A 22,441-nucleotide genomic window follows, 5' to 3' on the forward strand; every position below is an offset into this window, starting at 1 on the left:
TGCTGAGTTCCGTAGTGCTTCTGGGTCCTGTGCCGTGTCCTGTTCAGTCCAGTGGTGCTGTGTCCTGTGCTCTGTGCTTCTAAGGGCATAGTTATTTCCCCATTATTCCCAAGTTTTTAAAAAATAAAAAAAAAGTAAAAAAAAATAAAAAATTAAAAATTAAAAAAAATATATATAATTATAACCAAATTTGCAAAACCAATCCAGCAGTATAAGTCCATTGGTTCTGCAATATTACAAAGTTCACACATTCTGCAGTATCAGTCCAGTGGTGCTGTGTCCTGTGCTCTGTCCTGCTGAGTTCCGTAGTGCTGCTGGGTCCTGTGCCGTGTCCTGTTCAGTCCAGTGGTGCTGTGTCCTGTGCTCTGTGCTTCTAAGGGCATAGTTATTTCCCCATTATTCCCAAGTTTTTAAAAAATAAAAAAAAAGTAAAAAAAAATAAAAAATTAAAAATTAAAAAAAATATATATAATTATAACCAAATTTGCAAAACCAATCCAGCAGTATAAGTCCATTGGTTCACACATTCTGCAGTATCTTGTGCTACATATAATGGAGACCAAAAATTTGGAGGATAAAGTAGGGAAAGATCAAGACCCACTTCCTCCTAATGCTGAAGCTGCTGCCACTAGTCATGACATAGACGATGAAATGCCATCAACGTCGTCTTCCAAGCCCGATGCCCAATCTCGTAGTACCGGGCATGTAAAATCCAAAAAGCCCAAGTTAAGAAAAAGTAGCAAAAAGAGAAACTTAAAATCATCTGAGGAGAAACGTAAAGTTGCCAATATGCCATTTACGACACGGAGTGGCAAGGAACGGCTTAGGCCCTGGCCCGTGTTCATGACTAGTGGTTCAGCTTCACCCACGGATCTTAGCCCTCCTCCTCCTCCCCCCCCTACAAAAAATTGAAGAGAGTTATGCTGTCAGCAACAAAACAGCAAACAACTCTGCCTTCTAAAGAGAAATTATCACAAATCCACAAGGCGAGTCCAAGGATGTTGGTGGTTGTCAAGCCTGACCTTCCCATCACTGTACGGGAAGAGGTGGCTCGGGAGGAGGCTATTGATGATGTAGCTGGCGCTGTGGAGGAACTTGATGATGAGGATGGTGATGTGGTTATTGTAAATGAGGCACCAGGGGGGGAAACAGCTGATGTCCATGGGATGAAAAAGCCCATCGTCATGCCTGGTCAGAAGACCAAAAAATGCACCTCTTCGGTCTGGAGTTATTTTTATCCAAATCCAGACAACCAATGTATGGCCATATGTAGCTTATGTAAAGCTCAAATAAGCAGGGGTAAGGATCTTGCCCACCTAGGAACATCCTCCCTTATACGTCACCTGAATAACCTTCATAGTTCAGTGGTTATTTCAGGAACTGGGGCTAGGACCCTCATCGGTACAGGGACACCTAAATCCCGTGGTGCAGTTGGATACACACCAGCAACACCCTCCTCGTCAACTTCCTCCACAATCTCCATCAGATTCAGTCCTGCAGCCCAAGTCAGCAGCCAGACTGAGTCCTCCTCAATACGGGATTCATCCGAGGAATCCTGCAGCGGTACGCCTACTACTGCCACTGCTGCTGTTGCTGCTGTTAGTCGGTCATCTTCCCAGAGGGGAAGTCGTAAGACCGCTAAGTCTTTCACAAAACAATTGACCGTCCAACAGTCGTTTGCCATGACCACAAAATACGATAGTAGTCACCCTATTGCAAAGCGTATAACTGCGGCTGTAACTGCAATGTTGGTGTTAGACGTGCGCCCGGTGTCCGCCATCAGTGGAGTGGGATTTAGAGGGTTGATGGAGGCATTGTGTCCCCGGTACCAAATCCCCTCGAGATTCCACTTCACTAGGCAGGCGATACCAAAAATGTACAGAGAAGTACGATCAAGTGTCCTCAGTGCTCTTAAAAATGCGGTTGTACCCACTGTCCACTTAACCACGGACATGTGGACAAGTGGTTCTGGGCAAACGAAGGACTATATGACTGTGACAGCCCACTGGGTAGATGCATCCCCTTCCGCAGCAACAGCAACAGCTGCATCAGTAGCAGCATCTACAAAATGGCTGCTCATGCAAAGGCAGGCAACATTGTGTTTTACAGGCTTTAATAAGAGGCACAACGCTGACAACATATTAGAGAAAATGAGGGAAATTATCTCCCAGTGGCTTACCCCACTTAGACTCTCATGGGGATTTGTGGTGTCAGACAATGCCAGTAACATTGTGCGGGCATTAAATATGGGCAATTTCCAGCACGTCCCATGTTTTGCCCACACCATTAATTTGGTGGTGCAGCATTACCTCAAGAGTGACAGGAGTGTGCAGGAGATGCTTGCGGTGGCGCGCAAAATTGCTGGACACTTTCGGCATTCAGCCAGTGCCTACCGCAGACTAGAGGCACATCAAAAAAACATGAACCTGCCCTGCCATCACCTCAAACAAGAGGTTGTGACGCGCTGGAACTCCACCCTCTATATGCTGCAGAGGATGGAGGAGCAGCAAAAGGCCATTCAGGCCTACACAGCCACGTACGACATAAGCAAAGGAGTGGGGATGCGCCTGAGTCAAGCGCAGTGGAGACTGATTTCCGTGTTGTGCAAGGTTCTCCAGCCGTTTGAACTTGCCACACGAGAAGTCAGTTCCGACACTGCCAGCTTGAGTCAGGTCATTCCCCTGATCAGGCTGTTGCAGAAGCAGCTGGAGAAAGTGAGGGAGGAGCTGGTAAACCATTGCGATCCAACAAAGCATGTAGCTCTTGTGGATGAAGCCCTTCGTACGCTTTGCCAGGATCCGAGGGTGGTCACTATTTTAAAGTCAGAGGAATACATTCTGGCCACCGTGCTCGATCCTCGGTTTAAAGCGTATGTTGTGTCTCTGTTTCCGGCGGACACAAGTCTACAGCGGTGCAAAGACCTGCTGGTCAGGAGATTGTCCTCTGAAGAGGACCGTGACATGCCAACAGCTCCACCCTCATTTTCTTCCACATCTATGGCTGCGAGGAAAAAGCTCAGTTTTCCCAAAAGAGGCACTGGCGGGGATGCTGATAACATCTGGTCCGGACTGAAGGACCTGCCAACCATTGCAGACATGTCTACTCTCGCTGCATTGGATGCTGTCACAATAGAAAAAATTGTGGATGATTACTTTGCTGACACCATCCAAGTAGACATGTCAGACAGTCCATATTGTTACTGGCAGGAAAAAAAGGCAGTTTGGAAGCCCCTGTACAAACTGGCTCTATTTTACCTGAGTTGTCCCCCCTCCAGTGTGTACTCGGAAAGAGTTTTTAGTGCAGCGGGGAACCTGGTCAGTGAGCGGCGAAGGAGGTTGCTTCCTCACAACGTTGAAAAAATGATGTTTATAAAAATGAATAATCAATTCCTCAATGAAGTACAGCACTGCCCTCCAGATACTACAGAGGGACCTGTGGTTGTGGAGTCCAGCGGGGACGAATTGATAATGTGTGATGAGGAGGAAGTACACACTGTAGGGGGAGAGGAATCAGAGGTTGAGGATGAGGATGACATCTTGCCTCAGTAGAGCCCGTTTAGTCTGTACAGGGAGAGATGAATAGCTTTTTTGGTGTGGGGGCCCAAACAAACCAATCATTTCAGCCAAAGTTGCTTGGTAGGCCCTGTCGCTGAAATGATTGGTTTGTTAAAGTGTGCATGTCCTATTTCAACAACATAAGGGTGGGTGTGAGGGCCCAAGGACAATTCCATCTTGGAACTTTTTTTTTGCATTATATGACCAATCAACAGTCGTTTGCCATGTTCAAAAAGTAAAACCAAATTTAAACAAATTCAAGAAATTAAACCAAAAGTAAAATGCCCTGTCATAATTTAAAACAAGAGGTATTGACGTGCTCTAAAACGACTGTATTGTTGTTTATATTTTATAAACACTACACTTGAAAGCTTGAGTCTTTCAATAAAAAAGTAACTGTCCATTGCACGAATATTTGCAACAGGGACAATTTTAGGGTTAAGAAAGTCAACTAATAACACTTCGATGCTGTCTGTCTTTATAAACACTACACTTGGAAGTTGGAGGAGGTATTGTGGCCCCGGCACCAAATTTACTACCGGGGCCACTCCACTGTGCAGTCCATATTTAGGTGTATCAGATATTAAACAACGGTGACAGTTGATGCAGAATTTTTTAATTATATTGTGGCCTCGGTACCAAATTGTGTACCGGGGCCACCACACTACGCAGTCCATACCCTTTTTTGGTGGAATTCTGACCCGTGGAGGGTTTTTTAATTATATTGTGGCCTCGGTACCAAATTGTGTACCGGGGCCACCACACTACGCAGTCAAGATAGATAGATGCGTATCATAGATAAAGTACATTCAGTGGTGTGGGGCAAATTGAAAAATATTCAAAATGCACTGACATTATCAAAAACAAGAGGTTGTCACACGCTAAAACTCCAACATGTATATGATGGAGAGGATGGAGGAGCAGCCGTATGTGCAGTGTAATGCAGACCTGTTGAAGGTTTTTCATATATTTTATTGTGGTGCCCAGTGCCCACTCCTCTACGCAGTCCAGATACATTTATTGGTGCGAATCATAAAAGTTCAGGGTTTTTAATATATATTGTGGTGACCCACTCCTCTACGCAGTCCAGGTACATTTATTGGTGCGAATCATACAAGTTCAGGGTTTTTAATATATATTGTGGTGACCCACTCCTCTACGCAGTCCAGGTACATTTATTGGTGCGAATCATACAAGTTCAGGGTTTTTAATAGGGATGAGCGCACTCGGATTTATGAAATCCGAGCCCACCCGAACGTTGCGGATCCGAGTCGGATCCGAGACAGATCCGGGTATTGGCGCCAAATTCAAATGTGAAACTGAGGCTCTGACTCATAATCCCGTTGTCGGATCTCGCGATACTCGGATCCTATAAATTCCCCGCTAGTCGCCGCCATCTTCACTCGGGCATTGATCAGGGTAGAGGGAGGGTGTGTTAGGTGGTCCTCTGTCCTGGTAGATCTCGTGCTGTGCTGTTTAGTTCTGTGCTGTGCTGTTTAGTTCTGTGCTGTGCTGTGCTGTGCTGTGTTCTGCAGTATCAGTCCAGTGGTGCTGTGTGCTGTGCTCTGTCCTTCTGAGGTCAGTGGTGCTGCTGGGTCCTGTGCTGTGTCCTGTTCAGTCCAGTGGTACTGTGTCCTGTGCTCTGTGCTTCTAAGGGCATAGTTATTTCACCAATATTCCCCTGTGTTTAAAAAAATAAAAAAAAGTTTTTTAAAAAAATACCAAAAACTACTTTAATTTTTTTTAATTACCACAAAATTTGCACAACCAATCCTGCAGTATAAGCCCATTGGTACTGCAATATTACCAAGTTCACACATTCAGCAGTAAAAGTCCAGTGGTACTGCAATATTACAAAGTTTACACATTCTGCAGTATCAGTCCAGTGGTGCTGTGTCCTGTGCTCTGTCCTGCTGAGTTCCGTAGTGCTGCTGGGTCCTGTGCCGTGTCCTGTTCAGTCCAGTGGTGCTGTGTCCTGTGCTCTGTGCTTCTAAGGGCATAGTTATTTCCCCATTATTCCCAAGTTTTTAAAAAATAAAAAAAAAGTAAAAAAAAATAAAAAATTTAAAAAATAAATAAAAAATATAATAATTATAACCAAATTTGCAAAACCAATCCAGCAGTATAAGTCCATTGGTACTGCAATATTACAAAGTTCACACATTCTGCAGTATCAGTCCAGTGGTGCTGTGTCCTGTGCTCTGTCCTGCTGAGTTCCGTAGTGCTGCTGGGTCCTGTGCCGTGTCCTGTTCAGTCCAGTGGTGCTGTGTCCTGTGCTCTGTGCTTCTAAGGGCATAGTTATTTCCCCACTATTCCCAAGTTTTTTAAAAATAAAAAAAAAGTAAAAAAAAAAAAAAAATTTAAAAAAAAAAAAATATATAATAATTATAACCAAATTTGCAAAACCAATACAGCAGTATAAGTCCATTGGTACTGCAATATTACCAAGTTCACACATTCTGCAGTATCTTGTGCTACATATAATGGAGACCAAAAATTTGGAGGATAAAGTAGGGAAAGATCAAGACCCACTTCCTCCTAATGCTGAAGCTGCTGCCACTAGTCATGACATAGACGATGAAATGCCATCAACGTCGTCTTCCAAGCCCGATGCCCAATCTCGTAGTACCGGGCATGTAAAATCCAAAAAGCCCAAGTTAAGAAAAAGTAGCAAAAAGAGAAACTTAAAATCATCTGAGGAGAAACGTAAAGTTGCCAATATGCCATTTACGACACGGAGTGGCAAGGAACGGCTTAGGCCCTGGCCCGTGTTCATGACTAGTGGTTCAGCTTCACCCACGGATCTTAGCCCTCCTCCTCCTCCCCCCCCTACAAAAAATTGAAGAGAGTTATGCTGTCAGCAACAAAACAGCAAACAACTCTGCCTTCTAAAGAGAAATTATCACAAATCCACAAGGCGAGTCCAAGGATGTTGGTGGTTGTCAAGCCTGACCTTCCCATCACTGTACGGGAAGAGGTGGCTCGGGAGGAGGCTATTGATGATGTAGCTGGCGCTGTGGAGGAACTTGATGATGAGGATGGTGATGTGGTTATTGTAAATGAGGCACCAGGGGGGGAAACAGCTGATGTCCATGGGATGAAAAAGCCCATCGTCATGCCTGGTCAGAAGACCAAAAAATGCACCTCTTCGGTCTGGAGTTATTTTTATCCAAATCCAGACAACCAATGTATGGCCATATGTAGCTTATGTAAAGCTCAAATAAGCAGGGGTAAGGATCTTACCCACCTAGGAACATCCTCCCTTATACGTCACCTGAATAACCTTCATAGTTCAGTGGTTAGTTCAGGAACTGGGGCTAGGACCCTCATCGGTACAGGGACACCTAAATCCCGTGGTGCAGTTGGATACACACCAGCAACACCCTCCTCGTCAACTTCCTCCACAATCTCCATCAGATTCAGTCCTGCAGCCCAAGTCAGCAGCCAGACTGAGTCCTCCTCAATACGGGATTCATCCGAGGAATCCTGCAGCGGTACGCCTACTACTGCCACTGCTGCTGTTGCTGCTGTTAGTCGGTCATCTTCCCAGAGGGGAAGTCATAAGACCGCTAAGTCTTTCACAAAACAATTGACCGTCCAACAGTCGTTTGCCATGACCACAAAATACGATAGTAGTCACCCTATTGCAAAGCGTATAACTGCGGCTGTAACTGCAATGTTGGTGTTAGACGTGCGCCCGGTGTCCGCCATCAGTGGAGTGGGATTTAGAGGGTTGATGGAGGTATTGTGTCCCCGGTACCAAATCCCCTCGAGATTCCACTTCACTAGGCAGGCGATACCAAAAATGTACAGAGAAGTACGATCAAGTGTCCTCAGTGCTCTTAAAAATGCGGTTGTACCCACTGTCCACTTAACCACGGACATGTGGACAAGTGGTTCTGGGCAAACGAAGGACTATATGACTGTGACAGCCCACTGGGTAGATGCATCCCCTTCCGCAGCAACAGCAACAGCTGCATCAGTAGCAGCATCTACAAAATGGCTGCTCATGCAAAGGCAGGCAACATTGTGTTTTACAGGCTTTAATAAGAGGCACAACGCTGACAACATATTAGAGAAAATGAGGGAAATTATCTCCCAGTGGCTTACCCCACTTAGACTCTCATGGGGATTTGTGGTGTCAGACAATGCCAGTAACATTGTGCGGGCATTAAATATGGGCAATTTCCAGCACGTCCCATGTTTTGCCCACACCATTAATTTGGTGGTGCAGCATTACCTCAAGAGTGACAGGAGTGTGCAGGAGATGCTTGCGGTGGCGCGCAAAATTGCTGGACACTTTCGGCATTCAGCCAGTGCCTACCGCAGACTAGAGGCACATCAAAAAAACATGAACCTGCCCTGCCATCACCTCAAACAAGAGGTTGTGACGCGCTGGAACTCCACCCTCTATATGCTGCAGAGGATGGAGGAGCAGCAAAAGGCCATTCAGGCCTACACAGCCACCTACGACATAGGCAAAGGAGTGGGGATGCGCCTCAGTCAAGCGCAGTGGAGATTGATTTCCGTGTTGTGCAAGGTTCTGCAGCCATTTGAACTTGCCACACGAGAAGTCAGTTCCGACACTGCCAGCTTGAGTAAGGTCATTACCCTGATCAGGCTGTTGCAGAAGCAGCTGGAGAAAGTGAGGGAGGAGCTGGTAAGCCATTGCGATTACACCAAGCATGTAGCTCTTGTGGATGTAGCCCTTCGTACGCTTTGCCAGGATCCGAGGGTGGTCACTCTTTTAAAGTCAGAGGAATACATTCTGGCCACCGTGCTCGATCCTCGGTTTAAAGCGTATGTTGTGTCTCTGTTTCCGGCGGACACAAGTCTACAGCGGTGCAAAGACCTGCTGGTCAGGAGATTGTCCTCTGAAGAGGACCGTGACATGCCAACAGCTCCACCCTCATTTTCTTCCACATCTATGGCTGCGAGGAAAAAGCTCAGTTTTCCCAAAAGAGGCACTGGCGGGGATGCTGATAACATCTGGTCCGGACTGAAGGACCTGCCAACCATTGCAGACATGTCTACTCTCGCTGCATTGGATGCTGTCACAATAGAAAAAATTGTGGATGATTACTTTGCTGACACCATCCAAGTAGACATGTCAGACAGTCCATATTGTTACTGGCAGGAAAAAAAGGCAGTTTGGAAGCCCCTGTACAAACTGGCTCTATTTTACCTGAGTTGTCCCCCCTCCAGTGTGTACTCGGAAAGAGTTTTTAGTGCAGCGGGGAACCTGGTCAGTGAGCGGCGAAGGAGGTTGCTTCCTCACAACGTTGAAAAAATGATGTTTATAAAAATGAATAATCAATTCCTCAATGAAGTACAGCACTGCCCTCCAGATACTACAGAGGGACCTGTGGTTGTGGAGTCCAGCGGGGACGAATTGATAATGTGTGATGAGGAGGAAGTACACACTGTAGGGGGAGAGGAATCAGAGGTTGAGGATGAGGACGACATCTTGCCTCAGTAGAGCTCGTTTAGTCTGTACAGGGAGAGATGAATAGCTTTTTTGGTGTGGGGGCCCAAACAAACCAATCATTTCAGCCAAAGTTGTTTGGTAGGCCCTGTCGCTGAAATGATTGGTTTGTTAAAGTGTGCATGTCCTATTTCAACAACATAAGGGTGGGTGTGAGGGCCCAAGGACAATTCCATCTTGGAACTTTTTTTTTTGCATTATATGACCAATCAACAGTCGTTTGCCATGTTCAAAAAGTAAAACCAATTTTTAAAAAAATCAAGAAATTAAACCAAAAGTAAAATGCCGTGTCATAATTTAAAACAAGAGGTATTGACGTGCTCTAAAACTACTGTATTGTTGTTTATATTTTATAAACACTACACTTGAAAGCTTGAGTCTTTCAATAAAAAAGTAACTGTCCATTGCACGAATATTTGCAACAGGGACAATTTTAGGGTTAAGAAAGTCAACTAATAACACTTCGACGCTGTCTGTCTTTATAAACACTACACTTGGAAGTTGGAGGAGGTATTGTGGCCCCGGCACCAAATTTACTACCGGGGCCACTCCACTGTGCAGTCCATATTTAGGTGTATCAGATATTAAACAACGGTGACAGTTGATGCCCAATTTTTTAATTATATTGTGGCCTCAGTACCAAATTGTGTACCGGGGCCACCACACTACGCAGTCCAGATACTTGTTTGGTGGAATTTAGACCAGTTGAGGGTTTTATTATTGTGTTGTGGGGACCACTCTATCTATACCACACTACAACTCTATACCACTCTATTTCATACTTTAATTCTATTTAATACTTTAATTCTATTTCATACTTTAATTCTATTTAATACTTTAATTCTATTTCATACTTTAATTCTATTTAATACTTTAATTCTATTACTAATTACCATAAAGAGGAACTGCCGCTTCTATTTAATACTTTAATTCTATTAGTAGTTACCATAAAGAGGAACAAAATAAACCAATTTTACCAAAAGTATAATATGACTTAGACTTACAAACACTACACTTGAAAGATGGTGCCTTTAAATGAAAAAGTCAGTCTTCATTGCACGACTATGTGCAACAGGGACAGTTTTTTGGTTTACAAAGTCAACCAATAACACTTGGACCCTGTCTGTCTTTAACATACTTGATGGGATCTCAATGTTGAATTGTCTGTACCATGTGGCCCCGGTATCAAATTGGGTACCGGGGCCACCCCACTACGCAGTCCAGATACTTGTTTGGTTGAATTCTGACACGTGGAGGGTGTATTTATTTTATTGTGGCCCCGGTATCAAATTGGGTACCGGGCCACCCCACTACGCAGTCCAGATACTTGTTTGGTGGAATTCTGACACGTGGAGGGTGTATTTATTTTATTGTGGCCCCGGTATCAAATTGGGTACCGGGGCCACCCCACTACGCAGTCCAGATACTTGTTTGGTGGAATTCTGACACGAGGATGGAGGAGCAGCCGTATGTGTAGTGTAATGCAGACCTGTTGAAGGTTTTTTATATATTTTATTGTGGTGCCCAGTGCCCACTGCTCTAGGCAGTCCAGGTACATTTATTGGTGCGATTCATAAAAGTTCAGGGTTTTTAATATATTGTGGTGACCCACTCCTCTACGCAGTCCAGGTACATTTATTGGTGCGAATCAAACAAGTTGATGGTTTTCTTATTATATATATTGTGGTGACCCACTCCTCTACGCAGTCCAGGTACATTTATTGGTGCGATTCATAAAAGTTCAGGGTTTTTAATATATATTGTGGTGACCCACTCCTCTAGGCAGTCCAGGTACATTTATTGGTGCGAATCATAAAAGTTCAGGGTTTTTAATATATATTGTGGTGACCCACTCCTCTACGCAGTCCAGGTACATTTATTGGTGCGATTCATAAAAGTTCAGGGTTTTTAATATATTGTGGTGACCCACTCCTCTACGCAGTCCAGGTACATTTATTGGTGCGAATCAAACAAGTTGATGGTTTTCTTATTATATATATTGTGGTGACCCACTCCTCTACGCAGTCCAGGTACATTTATTGGTGCGAATCATAAAAGTTCAGGGTTTTTAATATATATTGTGGTGACCCACTCCTCTACGCAGTCCAGGTACATTTATTGGTGCGATTCATAAAAGTTCAGGGTTTTTAATATATATTGTGGTGACCCACTCCTCTACGCAGTCCAGGTACATTTATTGGTGCGAATCATAAAAGTTCAGGGTTTTTAATATATATTGTGGTGACCCACTCCTCTACGCAGTCCAGAAAGATACCTTGTTGCAACGTTTTGGACTAATAACTATATTGTGAGGTGTTCAGAATACACTGTAAATTAGTGGAAATGCTTGTTATTGAATGTTATTGAGGTTAATAATAGCCTAGGAGTGAAAATAAGCCCAAAAACTTGATTTTTAAACTTTTTATGTTTTTTTCAAAAAAAATCCGAATCCAAAACCTTAAATCCGAACCGAGACCTTTCGTCAAGTGTTTTGCGAGACAAATCCGAACCCCAAAAATAACGAAAATCCGGATCCAAAACACAAAACACGAGACCTCAAAAGTCGCCGGTGCACATCCCTAGTTTTTAATATATATTGTGGTGACCCACTCCTCTACGCAGTCCAGGTACATTTATTGGTGCGAATCATACAAGTTGATGGTTTTCTTATTATATATATTGTGGTGACCCACTCCTCTACGCAGTCCAGATACATTTATTGGTGCGAATCATAAAAGTTCAGGGTTTTTAATATATATTGTGGTGACCCACTCCTCTACGCAGTCCAGGTACATTTATTGGTGCGAATCATACAAGTTCAGGGTTTTTAATATGTATTGTGGTGACCCACTCCTCTACGCAGTCCAGGTACATTTATTGGTGCGAATCATACAAGTTCAGGGTTTTTAATATATATTGTGGTGACCCACTCCTCTACGCAGTCCAGGTACATTTATTGGTGCGAATCATACAAGTTGATGGTTTTCTTATTATATATATTGTGGTGACCCACTCCTCTACGCAGTCCAGAAAGATACCTCTTTGCAACGTTTTGGACTAATAACTATATTGTGAGGTGTTCAGAATACACTGTAAATTAGTGGAAATGCTTGTTATTGAATGTTATTGAGGTTACTAATAGCATAGGAGTGAAAATAAGCCCAAAAACTTGATTTTTAAACTTTTTATGTTTTTTCCAAAAAAAATCCGAATCCAAAACCTTAAATCCGAACCGAGACCTTTCGTCAAGTGTTTTGCGAGACAAATCCGAACCCCAAAAATAATGAAAATCCGGATCCAAAACACAAAACACGAGACCTCAAAAGTCGCCGGTGCACATCCCTAATTAAAATTAATCTATATCTAGCTTTGCAGATTGAAGGCTGCACCTGAAAATACACATAGCGGAAAAAGTACCAATTCAATAATGTAAAGTTTTATATCTTCTCCTCATTTGCTGCTATTCTTAGCCTCATTTATGGCTAAAATTAATCATGAGCGTGAGGGGACATCAGAACTGTTTTATTACATGTCTCACCTTTGTGTATTTGTATATTTTTATGATATCGGTTGAAGTGCACCTACAAATAAGCTTTCCCACAGACGCCCCTGGAAAGTACAAAATGAATCCCCTTAAAAGTATAGATAATAGAGAATTCCAGAGCGCAAAAGGATGTGTGTCATCCTGTAAAGCAGGGAAAGCCCCTACTAATGCATTTACAGTGTCTCATTTACATAATTATACCCCACATAAAGAAATGGTTTTTCCACTTCAGTGCACCTAATCTGCACTTAACAAGAAACACCCCTTACCTGACCAACCTCTCCTATAGGATATTGCATGCAAATTAATTTGTCACCCCGTAACAACAATATTGTGCTGCCGGTTTTCATGTTTGCTCTTTTTAAAAGACCCCCTTTGTTTTCCTGCATGTAGCAGGCAGTGTGATATAAAATCAAATCAAATAGCTGTCACTCTACAGGGTGAATTAAATTCTCTGAGATGAGCCCCCAGGCATCACAGTGATGTCCGACTGCACACATTCCTGGGTACTACAGTGCCCGGACATCACAGATTTTCCTGCACACCTCTATGGGGTGCCTGGCATGCCTTCATGACTGTTCTGGAAGCACTGTGCAGCATATTACAGGGAATTGAAAACTCAGATGTGGGAATCCTCAGTCATATTTGGTAGGAGTATCCGGCTATTACCAAATACTGGCAAGGAGTGATCAGCATTAAAGAGGATTGAGAGGTTCTCAAGAGACCAGAGTTCTAGCTGCTTAATTTGACAGATATTCCAATCTCCAAATTAAAATTCTTTGACACTTAAACAGTGCTGCAAAGGCAGTAATCCTTGTGTGCTATGGATATAGACAATATTGTTATCCTCTAATGATCACCGCCCTGAGTTTTTTAACTCATGGCTCTAGAGGTTGGAGTACAAGGAAACTTATAATTACAAATCTTACTGTCAGTAGTGCCTATCAATGATAGATACTTCTCTAGCTGCGAGTTGAAAATTGTAATAACTGGAAAAGATTGGAACCAATAATTTTGTCACATCCTCCCTGGCAAATATGTAAAATTCCCTGAAGATATTGAAAGTATCGACCCCCCCCCTTTCCTATCCCCCCTCCTCTTTCCCCATCTACTTTTTTAAACTATTGTATTCTAATCACAATGTTTACACTTTTACTGTCTTTAAGTAATTTTGTGTAACTTTGAGATTTCAATACAGAGAGAGTACATAAAAAATATTTTGTAATTAAGAGAGTCCCGATATCAGCTTGCACTACTAATTAAATACAATTGCTGATGTTAAACTGAGCAGTATTTTAGGAGACAAAAAAACAAAAATGTTCAAATTAGAGAAGGGGTTGGTCCTAAAGTGTTAGTAGGTTGGACTTTGGGGTGACATTTTTCCAGTTTCCATCATGCACATTTTCCAGATTGTCTGCCAACCTGCAGATCTATGAGCAGATTGATTTTACTAAGGTATTTCTAAAGATCATAAAGGGGACGAGCACCTTGAAATACACAAGACAAGCAACTAGGTGCTGTTGCGCAAATAAACGGGCAGCACGTGTGCAACATTTTTGTGGCTTGTCAGGTCTTAATAAGTGGAATTCAGAAACATCTCTTCCTAAACAACTCTAACATGTATTCTTACTTCATTGGTAGATGGGAAAAGAACAGTGGTATTTGTTAGGATCTGCCTTAGGATGCTGCTGCACCCCAGCAGCTCCTGCCTTGGGGACTATACTGGACCTTATTATTGTATTTACCCTACAGTACCTGTGTACCACCAGAGGTGCTGCTATTCTGTCATCTCGTCCCACTACCAGGGGTTAACTAGCTGCAGCTAGTTAGCTAGTTAATCATTTGCACATGAGTGTCTCCTATTTATGCCTGCCTCTACCAGTACTCTTTGCTGGTCATTAATGTTTCTGTGCCTATTTATGTTTGGCTACCTTTGGACTACTGCCTTGCTTTTCTCTGTTTCTGTGGATATCTTTGCTTAGCCAGTTCCTGCTTCTCTGTAAAGCATTTGCCACTCACCCGTATCTTCTCCTGAAGATAAACTTGATATCTACATTATTCTTGCTATTTTGCAATACCTAGAAGTCTGTTTATTCACTGACCTGGTCTGTGCTCACATTACTTCTCCTGGGGGTAAATGTGTCAAGCTCTGATTTTTTCATTTATTGAAAATCGCGACAAATCGCAGGTGATAACCCACGATTTTAGTCCCCAAGTCGCGAAATGTATTAAGCTACGTTTTTTTTAATCTGACCTTAAAAATCGCTGGTCATCTCTCACAATTTGTTGGGATTTAAAACTGTCCCATGTTTAGCTAACTCTCCCGTCTTTAGGTTAAAAATGCAATAGACAACACACTGCGCCCTAGCTGCGTGATTAGTAAACACATCACTGTTACACTGGCCTGTCTATAGAACCGCAGGTCCCGGTGGCTGTCAAAAAATAGTTAAATGTTGAAAAAAAATGTGTGGTCCCACGTCCGAGCACTATTAACCCTAGTGCTGCCAGCCTACTGCTGGTTGTGTGAAAATTGGGGACAATTTGTGGGGGGTCCCCCCAATTTTCAAGCAACCAGCACTAGGCAAACCAGCCGGAATGGGTGGCACTATATTATTATTATTATTATCATTTATTTGTTAGGCGCCACAAGGTATCCGCAGCGCCGCACACAGTACTAACAGTAGACTATACAGGGTGAAACCATACAGAACAATGAACAAAAAGTACCAATACTTCAGAAACTCCGGCTAGTCATATGCAGTAAAGACGGAGCAGAAGAACAGGTATGGAGACAGGAGGGGAGGGGGCCCTGCTCATACGAGTTTACATCCTAAGGGAGGGTAAACAGACCAGGCACAAGAGGAGCCAGTTGAGGCAAGAGGAAAGAATGGAGGACGAGCAAGGGATGAGATGGGGGTTAAGTAGATGGTTGGTAGGCTTTGAGGAAGAGGTGAGTTTTGAGTGCACGTTTGAAGGAGCACAGAGTAGGAGAAAGACGGATGGAACGAGGGAGGTCGTGGGGAAATGCAGCAGGGGTCCCCCTGCCATAATGACATAGCAACTCCACGCTGTTCAGTGCTGGGCTGGATTCCCTAGGGAGTGGGGTCTGCAAAAAAAAAAACATGTAGGTCTTCCCTCTAGTAATAACCAGCCAAGTACTGAAAGCACTAGGGCTCTTACTACACCCCTGGATGGTGGGTGTAGGGTAATGACGGCCATTAGAGTTAAAAAAACAGATGTAATTTTGTTTTGTGGAACTACCCATGCCAGCTGATGCTTGTATAACTACAAGCACCAGTATACTCATGGCAGCCAGGTCATGCTGGTTCTTGGAGAACAACAATTTCCGACATGGCCTGACACCTATGGCTGGCTGAGACCTGTAGTTCCACAAGAAAAATGTTAAAAAGCCACCACACCCTCATTAAATCCACACAAATTTAATGAATGAAACGATGCCAATGAATAGAATACAGCTCACAGCGTCCCCCCTTCTATAGTGCCAACCAGCGTGGCTGGTTTGCCTACTGATGGTTGCTTGAAAATCGGGTGACTACACGCAATTTTTCCCCCCGATTTTCACGTAGCCAGCAGTAGGCTGGCAGCACTAGGGTTAATAGTGATCGCCTGGGGGAACCCCATGCATTTTTTTTTTCAACATTTAACTATTTTTTAACATTTGACAGCCGTGGCTCTATAGACAGGCAGTGTAACAGTGATGTGTTTACTAATCACGCAGCTAGGATGCAGCGTGTTGTACCTAGCGATTTTTTAAAGCAAACCCGCAGCTTAATACATTTGAGACTTGTATAGCTAGAGTGGCAAACAGTTGGGACTTCGATCTGTTGCGATTTTTTAAATAGCGTTTTTGACAGAAACACATCTCTGGCGATTTTACATCAATTCTCAGGTTTATACATCAGCGAGTTTCAACTCTCCTGGGAAAATCGCTGGATTTTCAAAATTGCAGCTTGATTCATTTACCCCCTGGACTGCAATAAACAGTTTAATGTTTTCAACATATGTCTGCATCCATGGCTGGATTTGCAAGGACCTAGTTTGTGGAACAGATTTGTAACAGTTTTAAAGAGTTGTAAACTTAAGAGACAGAACATCCTTAAAATAATGTAGAATGAATTAATTTTAACGAAGGAAATAAATTGTGCTAATTACAGCTGTAGATAAATTATGGCATCAATTTGGTGACAACCACTCTTTGTTAAAAGAAAAATCATTAAAACATAAATTAAAACACATGTAAAACTTAATGATCCATTAGTGAATTTCACTTAAATATGGATTACTTATTTTGAAATCTATACAAGAGATCTTTCTTCCTTAACAGTAGATTCATTTGAAATTTATTTATTGATAGTTCCTTGCAGGAATTCTGCTAATTTACAAGATTATTTTCCAATAGAATCTATGGGATTTACATAATAAATCTTTATTATGCATCAACTCGTTTGTTTGTGGTTCACAAAGATCAGATAAGGTTTTAGAGATTTCAGCAAACAAGGTCTAATATTTGGAAAGCTGATATTATTTATGTGATGAATCACTCCCATTCAATTTTTCTAAGTTTCGAGGTGTAAAAAATATTTAATATGACCAACATGTTTTTGACCCTTAAATACTTTTTGCCACATTTTGCAATGTTTTACTTTCCTTTATAGCATACCGATTTCTTATATTAATCTACCTTTTAACCCTCTGGTCAATTGTAGCTTGCTCATGTACTCCATGTGATGGCACATGTGTGCCAAAGGAGGAATGATTTCCTCTGGGACTAATGTGAATAAGTTTTGGGAACAAAACCTTTGGAGTCACTAGGTGGCCTGCTGGTGATTTCCAAAGGTTGTCAGTTTACAGGGTACAGCCAGAAGACTCTCCATATAGCCTTTTCAAGCTCGGGGGCTTTGCTTTGGAGTGTAGCAAGATCCCCATAGTGGTCATAGGAGAATTGGGCTGTATTGCAAACAGAGTATGTGTTTTAGGTCGCAAAACCCTAGAAATAACCACTGTCTTAGCAGAATTGTCTGCCAAAGCATTTCCTTATGAGACATCGCTAGTAACAGAGGTGTGAGCTGTGCATTTAATGATAGGTATCTCAGAGAGTAACTTGATAGTGTCTAGTGGTTATCTACTAAAGTCCATATTTTAATTTGTAAGCCTCCATATTTAAAGTAGTCCTGTTGTTTCCAAAGCTGTCCAAAGCCTGATACGATCAGCCACGCTATCCAGATTTTTTTCTACTCTATGGCTCAACATCACCTTCATGTCAGGGAGGTACTCCTTAAACTTTGTGAGGATCACCTCTTTGCAAAACTTGAAAAATGGGAGTTTGAAGCCAATATGGTCACATTCCTGGGCCTTCAGCTTGAGTTTGTGACCATAGATTGCATCTATGTGTTTTTCTATCCCGCAAATTCTCTCCTACAGAATCTAACTATGGTTTTGGCAATTGGAAACTTCTGGCTATTAAATGGGCTAGTCAAGAGTAGTGACACTGGATGGAAGTGACTGCTTATGTAATTTCTTTTCTCACCGATCATAAGAACCTTTTATACATCTAGTCTGCCAAAAGGCTAATTTCCAGGCTAGCACACTGGGCTCTATTTTTTGCTCGCTTTAGGTTTCTCATCTCCTTAAGACCTGGGTCAAAGAACATCAAAGCCGATGCCCGGTCTCGTAGCTTCCTCACCCATCACCATCCTGCCACTGAACCTCTTCCTATTATTCCTGCCTTATCCATCCACACTGGGCTGGCTCAAGATCTGGGATCAACTCTCGACCAACTTCAGAACCTGGCATCTCTGGTCACCCTGCGGACAAATTATTTGTTGTAGATCATTTAAGAAGGACAGTTCTTTCTGAATCTCATGTTAGCAAAACATCTGGACATCCTGGTATCAAGACCATTGAGATTCTTTCCTGTACTGTATGGTGGATTTCCTTGTCTGCGGACGTCAGGGATTTTGTATTCTCCTGTGAGGAATGTGCTAGGAACAAGTCACCCAGACATTGTCCCTCTGGTCAATTCATGCCCTTATTGGTTCCTGTGAAGCCATGGTCACACTTAATCCACACTTAATCCCCTGCCTAATTCTCAAACTGTGGCATCTCTATTTACTCAGCATGTCTTTTGCCTTTATGTTATTCTGGTAGATATTGTCTCTGATCCTGGCTTCCAGTTTGTTGCATTATTCTGCATTTCCTTCTGTGCTCTGCTTGGAATTAATATCAGCTTCTTTTCAACATATCATCCACAGTCCAGCCGGCAGACAAAGAGGGTCAGCCAATCCCTTGAGCATTTTCTACTGTTATATACCTTTCAAGTACCATGATAACTGGGCTGCATTGCTACTTTTGGCAGAGTTTCCATTCAATAATGCTTGTCACTCATCCACCCGCATATCTCCATTCTTTTGCAACCTTGGTTTTCATCCCAGGGCCAACTCCCTACCTTCTCTCGTTCCCTCTGGTCCTCCTGAAATACACCATACTGCCTCCCGTCTCATATGGAAGAAGGTTCATTCTACTCTTTCTCGACCGCAAAGGTTGCCTCTTCAAGGTGGGTGATACAGTATATCTCTCTGCCCGGGAACATCAAACTCCAGCAGCCCTGCAGGAAATTCGGGCCTAGGTTCATTGGATTGTTCATCATTTTAAAACAGGTCAATCCTGTTAACTTCAGACTGAAGCTTTCTCGGTCTTTAAGAATTCCTAACACCTTCAATTATTTGCTTCTTTAGCCTGTTACCTCATCCAGCAAGTTCAGACCTCATCGTCCACACAGACCTTATCCTGTTAAGGTTAATGGATGTCAAGTGTTCATGGTTGAAAAAATTCTTGATTCTAAGAGTGTCTAAGGTCAAGTTCACTTTTTGGTTCATTAGAAGGGGTTCGGCTCCTAGGAACAATCTTGGATCCCCTGGCAGCATTTGCATGCTAACAGGCGCATCCAAGAATTTTTCAAACTATTTCCTAGGAAACCAGGATTCCTCAACCCCTTCTCCAGGTGGGGAGGGTTACTGTTGTGAGCCATCACGCTAGCTATGACAGCTCGGCTGGATTTGTTGCTGACCACATCCTGGCTGTTCCCCTCGCAACCAGGATGCTTCTTCTGCCTGCAGCATCCCAGGCATTGCCTGGGCTACTGGGATGCTCTTCTCTTCCTGCAGCCGCTGCGTTCCAGCCATTAGCCTGACAGCTGGGGCACGCAGCGATTATGATTTAACTAACAGCCTGCTGCAGCTGTTTAAGGAAGCTGACGCTCTGCCCCCTGATTGATCCTGTTCGGTATTTAAGACAGGGAGGGCTTAGCCTCCCTTCCAGTTTTAGCGTTTATGCCACACATTTTCTGGCCTGCTCCTGTTTCCTGTGGATACTCTGCCAATTTTGATTGACTCCTGTTGTGACTCTTGGCTTGTTTCCTGGATTTCCTCTGCTTGCTGCCAGCCCTGACCTTTTGGCGTGTCCGTGACTACCCTGCTTGCTTCTGACCCATGACCTCTGGCCTGACCCTGGTTTCCATGTGCTGTGTCACTGGTTCCTCTGCCTCTTACCACCGTGCTACAGTGACTGCATATAAGCTTTTACTACACTAGAGTTAAGTGCTGGGGCTTCTGAGTACCTGTGAGTGCAACTAACTCTACCAGAAAGGCGGCTGCTATAGGCGAAGACCTCTACAATCAGTTCTAAAAGCGCATGTCAGAAACCAGTAAGCCGTAATATAGCCATGGAGAACACAAAGGCATATCACAGATATTAACTATGTTGACTTTCAAAAATATACTGGAATGTGTCAGGGCTATAAGCTCTACCACCTGCACTGAGTACACAAGGGGGTAAATAAATACCTACAGCTTTAATGCAAGAGGGAAAGCTTGTGCTTCAGAACCAAGCAGTGTGTTCTAGTAAGCTATAGTATGATGTGTATCCCTATGTTTTTGTGAAAAGGCTTAATTCAATTTGGCAATCCTAGGTTTGGAGAAAATTCCTGTTTAAGGCTGCAAAATGTTTTTTCAGTTTTCTTCCCAAGGCAATAGTTCAGGAACATCCAGGAGTATTGTTGACCCTTGTATGTCAATAAAAAATTAAACTACCTATCAGGGTGAATAGGAGTATAAAACAAAGCAGAACAGAAGTCCGTATCTTTAAAATATTTAGTTTTAGGTGGAATATTGGAAAGAATGGTCACTTAATTGAACACTGCTGGGAAAACATGTATAAGACAACATTATTGATTGCTCTAAGGTCCTGGACAAACATGTATTTGTCCTTACCTGGCTTCTTAATTGGAAAGATAGGTAAGTTATGGGAAACAATAACTCCCTGATTTAATAAAAAATGTATGACTGATGTAATATTTCTGCTTAGATGCAAGAGGTTATGTATTGTGCTAACCTTAACAAGGGTTTAGTTAGGTCAATCATTATATTAACAGGGTAGCTGTGAGAATTTGTTATAATTCATTAACACTCATCTCTTGCCAGCCCACATCAGCAGCTTTAAACTGGGGCTGGAAAGGTGGTAAAAGATCATTCATAAAAGCTGCAAATATAGCCTGAGAGGCCTCATTCATCGGGTCTTCAATTCCCAAGTATCTAACAAAGAGTTCTTTCACACTCTCAAAATAATCTGCTACTGACTCACCTTTGTTTTGTTTACAAGAATTTATCTGTAAACCAATTTTTGTAGCACTGGATGATGTGTTTCCTGTTGCCACTCGTTGAAGCAATTTTAATCTAGTGAATATACATCCCACTGGTGTAGAAGATGATCGTTATGGTTTTTTACTATTACCTGCCCCATAATGTAATTATCAATTAATTCCTGCACAAACTAGTACAATTCTAAAGAAATAAAGTAGAAGAATTAACTAACTCAAGGCATGTGTCTAGGGCAATCTAGGATTTACAGTCTACTATTGTAAAATGAAAAATATAACAGTTTAAAAGGAATATTACATCCATTAAACCTTAGACACATATCACAGTCACACAAAAAAAAGTATGGTCTTGGACCTGTCGAGGTGGCTTATGTCCGACAGACATGGTTATCTGTAATGTGCTGAAGTAGTGCCATTGTCCCTTATAGGCTGGTTGACATAAAGGGAAGGTAAAGACTAGGTTATCGACTATAGTGGGTCACAAGGTTTTACAGGGACAAGTCAACATATGTCCCAGACCTGGTAGCCACATTCACTTTCTCAACACTTAGTTCATATAATGTGAATTCATCATGCCAGCATAAACCTGTAGTACTACTTTTCATCCTGAATGCAACAAAAGTCATTATACCTGGTATTACCAGTCATATGCAGTAAGGTCTGGCAGGAGAAAAGAGATAAAAGGGTAGTCCCTTGATGCAAAACCCATAGAGACAATGTACCTTGCCTCGCACACCTGGGTTTGAATCAGGACAGTTCATTGTACTGGATTTCTTCCCAGCTATTTTTCATCCAGCTTCTGAAACCATGTTATTGTTGTCCTGGAAGCCCTTACTCTTGGTAACCAGACCTTGGAAACCATACTAGCATTGACCCCAAATCCTTAGCACTGGGGCAGAGACAGTTTCAGATTCCAGCACCAGAGCGCAAGACACATCAGAAAAGCATCTTGCTGCCCTGGGCTGAGGTGTGTTCACTGGGACAGTTCGTCCTTGCATAGCTAGACCTGCATGTCAACTGGTACACATATAGTTATCAAATATCCATAGTTATTGTTTATTTATATAGCTCCAATCATATTACATAGTACTATACATATAATAGGTAATCATTCATATATGTAATCATTCACATAGTACCTGCCCCAATGGAGCTTACAATCTAAATTCCCTAACACACACACA

At 42.7% G+C, this 22,441-nt stretch overlaps 1 protein-coding gene across 1 annotated transcript in view; it reads right to left on the reverse strand.

Moving 5' to 3' along the window:
* SHISAL2B (shisa like 2B) overlaps nucleotides 1-22,441 on the reverse strand; it is a 118,564-nt gene that overhangs the window by 21,987 nt on the left and 74,136 nt on the right. The window lies entirely within an intron of this gene.

The sequence above is a fragment of the Mixophyes fleayi genome, chromosome 1 (assembly GCF_038048845.1).
Source record: "Mixophyes fleayi isolate aMixFle1 chromosome 1, aMixFle1.hap1, whole genome shotgun sequence".
NCBI classification, from domain to species: Eukaryota; Metazoa; Chordata; class Amphibia; order Anura; family Limnodynastidae; genus Mixophyes; species Mixophyes fleayi.